This window comes from Lolium perenne, chromosome 3 (genome assembly GCF_019359855.2).
Source record: "Lolium perenne isolate Kyuss_39 chromosome 3, Kyuss_2.0, whole genome shotgun sequence".
Classification (NCBI taxonomy): domain Eukaryota; kingdom Viridiplantae; phylum Streptophyta; class Magnoliopsida; order Poales; family Poaceae; genus Lolium; species Lolium perenne.
Genome location: NC_067246.2, coordinates 216,518,755 through 216,529,736, shown reverse-complemented (window position 1 = coordinate 216,529,736; position 10,982 = coordinate 216,518,755). Strand labels below are relative to the sequence as shown.

At 45.8% G+C, this 10,982-nt stretch overlaps 1 long non-coding RNA gene across 1 annotated transcript; it reads left to right on the top strand.

Moving 5' to 3' along the window:
• The first annotated feature begins 3,043 nt into the window (after nt 1–3,043).
• On the top strand, nt 3,044–6,804 carry LOC127343350 (uncharacterized). Its single transcript, XR_007877176.1, has 2 exons — nt 3,044–3,610; nt 3,803–6,804. It is a non-coding gene; the product is annotated as an uncharacterized lncRNA (long non-coding RNA).
• The last annotated feature ends 4,178 nt before the right edge of the window (nt 6,805–10,982 follow it).

Genomic DNA, 10,982 nt, shown 5'->3' with positions numbered 1-10,982 from the left:
TGTGAGCTGCCTATCATGATCAATATCATTTATTTGTAATGCTACATGTTGCGTTTGTTGGGATCCGATGAATATGGAATACTATGTTATGTTGATTATCAATCTATCATCTATGTGTTGTTTATGATCTTGCATGCTCTCCGTTGCTAGTAGAGGCTCTGGCCAAGTTGATACTTGTAACTCTAAGAGGGAGTACTTATGCTCGATAGTGGGTTCATGCCTCCATTTAATGCAGGACGTGTGATGTAAAGTTCTAAGGTTGTGGATGTGCTGTTGCCACTAGGGATAAAACATCAATACTTTGTCTAAGGATATTTGTGTTGATTACATTACGCACCATACTTAATGCAATTGTGTGTTGTTTGCAACTTAATACTGGAAGGGGTGCGGACGCTAACCCGAAGGTGGACTTTTTAGGCATAGATGCATGCTGGATAGCGGTCTATGTACTTTGTCGTAATGCCCAATTGAATCTCACACTACTCATCATGACATGTATGTGCATTGTCATGCCCTCTTTATTTGTCAATTGCCCAACTATAATTTGTTCACCCAACATGCTATTTCTTATGGGAGAGACACCACTAGTGAACTGTGGACCCCGGTCCAATTCTTTTACATATGAAAATACAATCTACCGCAAACATTGTTCTTTACTGTTCTTCGCATACAAACATCATTTTCCACACTATACATCTAATCCTTTATTTACAGCAATCCGGTGAGATTGACAACCTCACTGTTAAGTTGGGGCAAAGTATTTTGATTGTGTTGTGCAGGTTCCACGTTGGCGCCGGAATCCCTGGTGTTGCGCCGCACTACACTCCGCCACCAACAACCTTCACGTGCTTCTTGACTCCTACTGGTTCGATAACCTTGGTTTCTTACTGAGGGAAAACTTGCTGCTATACGCATCACACCTTCCTCTTGGGGTTCCCAACGGACGTGTGCTTTACGCGTCATCAGCGGCGTCACAGTTTTAGGTTTTCTCCCGGCCGCCACGCGGGGACGACTGGGACATCTATCTATTATATGCTAAAAGCACAATACAAATGTCTAGAACAGAGCCTAGCCACCCGCACATCCACTCGGGCCTAGCATTAGCACATTTTATTGTGACTGCCGCCGTGAGAAAATCGGCCGACAATCCATCATTATTCCTCATGCTGCCATGGGTAAATCGGACTGCCACCAATCAAAATTCAGCAAAGAAAATCAACCGGGCAACGATCCATCAGTATTCCTCCCGCCATCGTGGGAGATCAGCCAAACAAAGAATACCACTTGCTTTGACCTTGTACTCGGCGGCAAGAGTTCATTGGTTTCCATTGAGGATGCTAATCATAAGGCATTATTCAATTCACTCTCTACCAAGGAAACTGAAAGGCTATGGCTTGATTAAGCTGAATCACTAATCACTATAACCAGAACCGTCCCCGCGCCGCTCCCAGGGGGCGGCTCGGGAGACTCAAACCCTAGCCCAGCCGCCGCCCCTCCTCCCCTTCCACCTCCTCTCGCCGCCGCCGGGAGAAGGCCGCGCGGCTGACGGTGGCAGCGGGTCCTCCTCCTCCTCTCACGCGGGCGGTTTGGGCAGGGGCCTCTTCCCTACGAGCGATTGGAGCTCCGGCCGGATCGGCGTGGCGACCCTGGTTTGGCGCGGCGTTCCTGCGGAGTTGGGCGCAGGGGCGGCGGCCCCGGGTTCCTCGGCTGTGCGGCGGCCGCGGTGGTCGCGTGGGCGGCTGGTCCTGGGAGCTCAAGTTTGCGGGCGTTGGTGTTCGTCTTCGAGTCTCCGCTTCGGTGTTGTTCGGCGCCCCCTCCTTCGTGGCGTTCCGGCGGCACCCACGACGCTCCTTGGCGGTGCTCTGTCGGCCGCATGTTGTGCAGCCCGGCCTCTCATCTCTGCGAGGTGCGGTGGGTGTCGGTCGTGCTCGCGGAGCTCTCTGGATTGGTGGTGGTGGTGGATGTGGCGCGGAGTCGGCGCGCGGGGTGGTGATGGTGGTCTGGCCGGCCCTTTGCGGCGGGTGTGAGGTTGCGACTCTCTGCCAGGCGAAAGTCTTATTCTGGCTGCGGCTTGAACCGACGGCGGCGGCGCCTTTTTTGGCGTCGTGACCTCCTTGGAGGCGTCTTCGTGGTGGTGTTCTTGCGCCTCCGCCCGGGTGCTCCAGGGGAAACCCTGATTCCTCGTGGGATCGAGCGAGGGCGACACTTTCCTGTGTTGTTTTGCCTGCTGGGGTCCTCGCCTTGGTTGCTCCGTCGGCCGGAGGGAGCTGTGGAGCGTGTTGGATGTCGGCGTCGACGAGCGGTTTGTCTTCCTCGACTCGGCGGTCAGGCGAACACGTCTTCGGTTTCGGTGTGCTCCGGGTGAAAACCCTGCACCGGCCTCGGCCGATGCCAGTGATGGCGGCGCTCTCGGACGTTGCTCCCCTCGTTGGAGGCATCACTGTGGAGGCCCTTCACGGCAAGTTTGTTGTTCGTGTTGTCTGTCCTGTCGGTTTCGTCCTCGGCTTGTCTTCGGCTAGGTGGTGCGCGGCCCCGGGGGTCGGCGTGGTTGTCGGAGAGGCGGCTCCGTGTTTTGCCTCCGCCTTGTTGCGTTTTGAGGTGTTTTAGGGTGTTGGCCTTGGCCACTGGCCGGGGTGGCTAGGCCGTCGGCTCGTGTGGTGCGCGACCTCGGGGCTGGCGTGTTGTATTGTGTTGTATCGGTTTTCGGCTGGTTTCCCTCACAAACTGGCCATTCTCTTCTCCTATATCAATGAATGGCAAGCCTCTTGCCTAGTTTCAAAAAAAAACTAATCACTATAGTGAGGAGGCAAAGCAATCGACACTTTGATATGGCTACGCTGAAAAACATTTCACCCTACATGCAAAGTTGATGTCTGCATACATTACATGGTTATAAAGAGCTGCAAGTTCGGCACACCTGAGAATTATAAATTATGGCTAAAAAAATTAAGGTAATTTGAAGATCTGAAGTTTGCGCGTACATGAAACGCAAAATCTATTGCTCAGTCGACCTTGGATCTGGCTTACAGCGAGGTCAGGCTTTTTGGCCACGCGATCGCGATCGGACGGTGGCCGCGATGCAGCGTTGACATCGAACCGAGTAGGTAGTTTCCGGGGTACACCTATGACCTATCCACAACGAGAGAGAGAGAGAGTTCCCCATTTCTGCCCCAGCTCCATCGCCTTGTCTCCACCGAATCCCTCCTCCTCCGCGGCAGATTTCGTCGATCCGCGCCGTCGTGGGCGAGATTGGATGGAGCTACTACCGGGGAGCGGCGCTCCTTGCTGCTCGTCATCGGTAGCATCTACATCCTCCCGCCAACATTGTCGGTGATGGACGAGATTCGGGCGTCATTCGTGAGGGGACGATCTACCACGCAGTGGTCTCGGTCGCCGCCCTGGCCGGCCCGCTGCACGCCATTGTCGTCATCATCGACCTTCCCGTGCGTAGCTTCCACTGTTATCCATAGAGCCGACCAGCTAACCGTGGCGTGAACCAACCTGGCAGAGCGGCAGAGGAGCAGGTTGCCCGCCTCGATTCGGCAGGAGGCGTGGTGCCTCGACGGCTCCGGACTGCCGCACCTGCCTGGTCTGGTTCGATCATCAGCAGGTTAGAAAGGTCTAGCCATTGTGTTCCCTCAATTTTTTGTTTAACTCGATGTCGAAGCTGGTGTCGTTGCCTTGCTGGGTAGAATTGATCCTTCCTTGGAACTTCATACTTGATCTCACGTGTTGATGCCCATCACTGTACCTTGATTCTGGTTTGTTCCATTTTAAGGCACTAAACTCCATATACGTGCAGTATAGGTTGGATTTTACAGCGGTTTTTGGCTGCTCCTCCGGCGAGGTTTTATAGGACAGCGACGGTGTTCATGAGGCTACAACTTCCTTCACGCACCAATTGACATCAGGTTATTTGATCATTTTGTTAGGGGTTTTCTTTCGGTCTGCTGTCTTGTTCAGGGACCTGTCCCTTTGTTAGATGTAATCTAATGGCTTATTCTGTGGATTACATGGGAGTTGATGTCAATTAGATGTCACTCAGATTTAAGTGTCAACTAGATGGAACTTCTTTTATGTGTCTGATGTCTGTACAATGTTACTCAAGTATGGATTCAGCCAGATAGTGAACTAGGTGGTACTTTCTCCCGTGTCAGATGTTAGGTGTTGGAGATTTTCATATTCTGTGTAGATGTAACCCAGGTTTACCTCTTCAGTTATAGCTTTGCACATGCTAAACTCCATGCAGACTGCTAGACGGAAGCTAGCTTGTCCTGTTGCAACATTTTTTGTGATTTAAACTTCTCGATGAAAGCTAGATGGAAGCTGTTAGTTGTAGCTTATTCGACTTAAAAGAAGCTACTATTGCAATGTTTCTCCATCTATATATATGGGACTATCTCTGAATTTACTACTCCCTCCAGTCCATAATAAGTATCGTGACTTTAATTTAAATTTGAACGAATTTGAACTAAAACCACGACACTATATGGATTGGAGGGAGTAGTTTTTATTTACATGATCGTGGGGAAAGTTACAGCTTGTTTCTACTTTCTATTCTACTGAAATTGCATAGCAGAAAATGCTCCCTTTTCCATTGCAGTGCAAAAAATGCTAATTTTACATGGTATGTGAGAAAAGTTACACCTACTGATAAAATTTATTTTTCTGCATAGGATTTGATCTGTCAAAAATAGTTGTAAATACAAATTCAAATATAATCAAAGGAAGAATATGAAGGGGTAGGGTTAAATGGATGTAACAAGGTGGGGCTAATGAGGGGCAGATATATCTTTTGTAGTTACATCATCGAAATTCTTGAGGTTATGTTTCTATATACAAATAGATGTAATTCAGATACAGGATGTTTTTTTTCTGCATGTAGATTTTGCACTGACATGTAAAAGATGTAATTGCGAATTTAAATGTAAACGGCCTAAGGAGTAGTTCTTGCAACACAAATCTGCATAAATACAACACAAAAGTTACTTCCCTCTCAAAACACAAATTGTAAAAAGAAATGAGTTTTTTTTGCATATGTTGTTCCTGTCAATATCTATTTATAATAAACTATTACATCTGTATGAAACTACAAAGTACAGTATTAGCAATTACATCTTTTTTTCTGAGGTTAGTTGTTCTGTGTGTGAGGAGCATTAAGGATATGCAATGTAGGAAGATAATTTCATAATATAAACATTCATCCTTAGCAATCAGGGCAACAGAGAAGCATAAACATAGCTTCATGATCCTTTTTTCGTTCAGGTTAAATGCAAACGTTCTAGCATTAGTAGTTAAACCTTGGTTACTACTCTGCATCCCCATGTGGATTACATGTGAATAACTGAATATACAGGGAATCAAGTTTTTTTATGCTCCGACACTGGTTTACATTTTTTCCCCAATGGTGCAATGTATCATAATTAGCATGTTGCCCCTAGTTTGGTCACTTCTTCTGTACGTATCCACTTTTGAGTCAACATATTTTGTGACAAGTGCTTTCTTTTCATCTTGTTTAGCTAATCAAAATTACTATGCAAGATAGTAGGTGCAATTTTTAATCATACTACATGTAACCTAATATTTACGCTCCCAGTAATATAGTTGCCTTTTCCTGTGCAGAATCCACCTGCTAAGTAGATCAGATGTAACCACTAATTTATTTTCTATATCTTTTACTCAATCCACATTACCATGTAATGTACTAGATGCAGTTATTAATCATACTTGATGTATGCTAGTATTCATGCTGCCTAGTAATATAATTGCTTTTTCTACACAGAGTCCATCCGAGGCAAAGTACATGTAACTACTAATTTCTCTCCTCTATTATTATAGTCAATCCACTATTTTTTTACTAGATTTCATCTAAGGATTATGATAGATCAAATTCGTTGCAGTCACGTCTTTTTTCAGTTATTAATATTAACAGATGTAACCAGTTGTCTTTTATGCTTCCAGTAGTTTCTTCATATCCTGAAACTACTATATTTATGTAAACTACATGTAATTACAGAACCCCATATAAACTACTGATGAAGGATGTGACTCATGGCTACTTATACCAAAATTAGTTTCATAAAAAAGGATGTGACTAATATCACTGTCCTAGTACCCCATGTTCATTGCATGTAACATACCAGCTGTTTCATCTACCCATCATGTACATGTAATTTTCCATATTCTTATATGTAATATTATTGATTTTTTTGGTCATTACTCATGCCATGGATGTATCAAACCATGGTTCTAGGAAAAGGACGATGCATGTAACTGTGGTAGCATTGAGAATGTCATGGATGGTGGAGGAACAAAATCAACAGATGTAGCAGATCCTCAAGTAACAGATGCAGCAGGAACAACACATTGTAAATGTAGCAGGAACAACACACTGTAAAATGGAGAAGAAGGACAATGCATGTAACTGGGGTAGCATTGAGAACATGTCATGGATGGCGGAGGAGCAAAGTCAAACAGATGTAGCAGATCCCCAGGTAATGTAGCAGGAACACGCTATAACATGGGGAAGAAGTACGATGCATGTAACTGGGTAGCATTGAGAACACATTATGGATAGTAGAGAAACAAAGTCATTAGATGTAGTAGATCATCAGGTAACAGATGTAGCAGGAACAAGTTGTAGATCTCCCTTTTGATTCAGGAGGAACAGTCAGGGATGTAGCAGATCCTCCAGAATTTGGGGCAAACCTACCTAGATGTAAACGTCCTATTCTTCCTCAAGTTATTTGTAAGAGCGAGATGCCCTCCAGATTTGTTTTAGAAAGGGGGTCTCATGTTGCGTTACTGTTCAGCGTTGACACATCAAGGCACACGTGCATCTTTCAGGTGGTGGCCCGGGTATCTCTTTTTGAAAAGGCTGCATCTCCAAAAAAGGAAGGGACCACCTGGTCGGACTGACCTCGTTAGGGCATCTCCAACCGCGCGACCCAAACGGACGCGCTGGGCTGTTTGGGTGGCCTAGCGGACAGCGGCCCGCGTCCGCGTGTCCGTTTAGGTCGCGCGCTGCGTCTAACGCGTGGACGCAGCGCATAATCGGAGAAACACCAAAACAAAAGAAAAATGGCAAATCTAAACGAAATTTGATTAAACATATGCCCTATTTTGGGTAAATTTGTACATAGCCCTATTTTGGGCAAATAACTAACAAAAGAAGCCCCTATATGGGCTTTTAAATTTAAACTACAAACCCTCTATTAGGGTTTGGTCGGCGGCGCGGTGGCCGTCGGTGCGCCGTCTAGCCCCTGTGGGCGTCGTCGGCGTCATCGTCGTCGTCGTGGACGACGTCCCCGGGCGGCGAGGCACTGTTGTGGCTCGACCGCGCCAGGGACTCCGGCCACGGAGACCACAGGGCCTCCTCCCATGCCGAGTGGGGGTCCGGAGCCACCCGAGGATGCGGCGGCGCACGGAGTAGCGCCTCCTCCCCGAGGCGCTCGTCGCCTCTCCCCGCTGTGCGCGGCGCTGGCCTCCGGCGCCGCCGCTCCTCCGCGCGGCGCTCGGCCTCCTCGCCGCTGCTCCTCGCGGCGCTTCTCGTCGGCGCGACGCCTGGCTTCCTCTCGCCGCGCCGCCTCCTCCTCCTCCCGTCGCGCCTGGCGGGCCTGGGCGTAGAGCTCCCAGCCCTCCGCTTCCTCGACCTCCCGCCGGGCCGCTTCCTCCATCTCGGAGGTGCGAATGGCCGCCTGGAGGTGCGACCATTTCGCGTCCTCCTCCGCCGCCGAGATGAGCAGCGCGGCGCGGAGGTCCGGGTCCTCTTCCGAGGACTCGGGCTTGGGCTCGAGCAGCAGAGGCGGCAATTTGTCTGGTATTATTCAATTTTTGTTTGAATTGGCTTCCTCTTATTGTCTTTTGGTTATATCTAATATGTATATCTCAATTCTGAAAGTTTGTTGAATATTTAATTAAGCAGTCCTCAAATTCTTTGGCCATTAGTATGAAATATTTGATTGGATATTGAATATAGCTATAGGTACATGTACACTCTGATATTTATTGTGTTCCAAAATACATCCCCATAAAGTGTGATGTCAAACATATATATTTGAACTTCTAATTCAAAGATTTACCACTTCTTCAATAAAAAAGTATGCATTAGGTCCATCACTCAAAATAATTTTACAAGAATTCATAATTATTTTCATATGCATAGATGCAATTTTGAGTGATGGAAAAACATATTTACATCTACAATATTAAATGAACACATTAAGAAAATATACTTTGTGGTGAATCTACTGCTATTTATTCAGTATTATAAATGATCATTTTTTTTGTATAAACTTGGTCAAATGTTAAAAATGTTGATTTTTGACAAATCCTTAGGCGCCTTACATTTTGGGATGGAGGGAGTACATAACTGTAAACATTTCATCTTTAAAATATCCCCATATCGAATATGTTGTTTATTTTGTAATATAGAATGTAATAGAAACAGAAAATCAGTATTTAGAAAAAAATTAACATCATTATACTAAAGATGATGCAATCACATTTGCGAGAGCCAGCTTGCTAGTTATATATTAAAAGTACATTACATGCTAACCAGGAAATAGATAAATAGACAAAAAAAAACCATAAAAAACAGAAACATCTTCCCTTGATTCTTTAAATCTGAGAAAAATATACATCGTGGTACACTAAAAGTTGGAGAAATTCTTCACCTTTGCCACAATTAAAATTGCATCTATTATATACGAAAAGTACATTATAGGATAAGTAGAAAGTAGTGAAATAGCCAAAGAAATCACATAAAAAAGAGAAACGTCTTGCCATTGATTCTTTAACTCTAAGAAAAAACCAGATGATACATCTTTGCCGCAGACCTTGCCATGATTAAAAATTGCATCATTACCGCAGAACTACCATGATTTATCCTCCGACATACTTATCTTCCACGTCGATTAAAAATCCAAAACTACCCTAGACATGATAGTCTACTCCCCGCGCCAAAAGCCTCATTGATCCACCCTCTGTCGCCAGCTAGCATCGGGTCTCCCTGAACATCATATTCTCTTAGTCAAAACTCCACGCTTGGCTTTGTCAAAACTCGCCAAGGGAAATCACACTGAAGCATGAAACTGACTGAATTTGCAAAATCTAATAAGTTTGCTCTTGGGGTGTACGGGATTTCTAAGCTAGTCTGATGCAACTAGTTAGCTTAGTACTGATTGATCTGGTAACCGAAGATCCCCCTTGAGCCGTCCTCCTCCAGGAGCTTCCGTCTCCGTGAACGTCCCATTCTCTTTGTTACTCACTACAGGAATTTCAGGAAACGCACAAAAGCCCAACGGTCAAATCCCGTGTCGACGGCTTTTTGTCAGGGCTGTCGGCACAGACCTATCCTGGCATGCCACCAATACGGCCGTCGATAAAGATTAGTCATCAGCATAGGGAGTCATGTGCGACGGCCACCGTCAGCATAAGGAGCCTTGTGCCGACGGCGACCGTCGGCACAGGTTTAGCCGTCGGCACAGAGACAGGCGTGTGGCTTCGGGGGACTTCATCGTGATGGCGAGGCAACAACGTTAGCCTATGCTTTTTTTTTCTTTAGCTAAAGCCATTAGCCTTTTTTCAGCCCTATGCCGAAGTCGTCGGCACAACTTTTTTCTTCATTTTTGCTCCACACACACAGCCCTCCCAACCGAGAATTGCCTTTTTATTTTTCGGAAAAATATGAGAAAATGTTAGAAATTTCAAAAAATAAAATCCGTTAAGATAAACCATGTATTATGTGTTCTAGTTGTTAGAAAAGTTAACAAACATGAATTTTGATATATTGTACGGCTCATGTTTCGGTAAAACAGCTTTTCTGGTTGCATACGACATTTGATGAAAACGTTTTTACATGAAAATTTATCTACAAACAACCTACACGGGTTTTGCGGTTTTTTAGATTCCACAAAATCAAAAAGAAAATATGAGTTTTTTCAGGTTTTAGATTTTGATGAAAAAAATTATTTTATTGTTTCAAGATTTATTATTAAAAATCAATAATGTATTCATTGTTCTTTTGTCAAATGATTGTTTGGAATTTAAATAATAAAGAAATGTGATGTCATGTCCTAAAGGTTAATAGGATTGATATGGTATTATTGTTAACAAAAAGAATAAATCCTCAGCCGGAAGCTTTGGAAGGAACGAAGAAGTTAAACATGCTAGGATGGAAGCAGTTTGAAGATGGGTTACCGAGCGAGAAGTTTACTATTGATAAGTAGTTTGATCTAATATTAAGCATGCTTCAAGATTATACTGTCAAACAATTCAAAAATTTCCTTGTAAAAATTGATTTTTAAAAAAAATTTGCCCTCGACACAAGACTTTCTTGGGATAACGGCCGTTAGGCCTCCGCTGGGCCCACTTGGGGGCTGTGCCAACGACCAAATGAGCTATGCCCAGATAGTATTGTGCCGACGGTGGTTGTGAGCACAGCTTATGCCGATGGCTTCTGGCCGTTGGCACCTTGACTAGTTGACATAGTGATTCCCACGCTTGGCTTTGTTGTTAGAGCATCTCCACTCCTTTGGTCTCCCCACGCCGAAATCCGGACGAAACAATCGTCGGATTGGACGAAATTAATTCGTGGGGAGAACCATGTTTCCAGTCGTCCACCCGGAGTTCGGCGGACAAAGTCGAAATTCCAACAAAACGTAGTCCCGCTACAAATACGTCCAGATCGGCAAAAGGATCAGCCACAGATCGGCGATCGGAGGGAAATTACACTGAAACAGGGGCGTCGGTAGTCCCGTATGGCACAGCGGTGTCTGACGGCCCAGTTTCCTCACACGCAGTGGTCGAAGCGGCGGCCGATGTCGCTGCGGGCGCAGTCGATGTCGAAGCGGCGGCAGTCGACGTTGTAGAAGCTCGAAGGGGAGAAAGCCGACGGGGAACTGCTTGTACCTTGGATCGGCCACTGGCCGGGGAACATGGCGGCGCCGCCGCCGCGAGCATGGCCCATGCTCATGGCCATG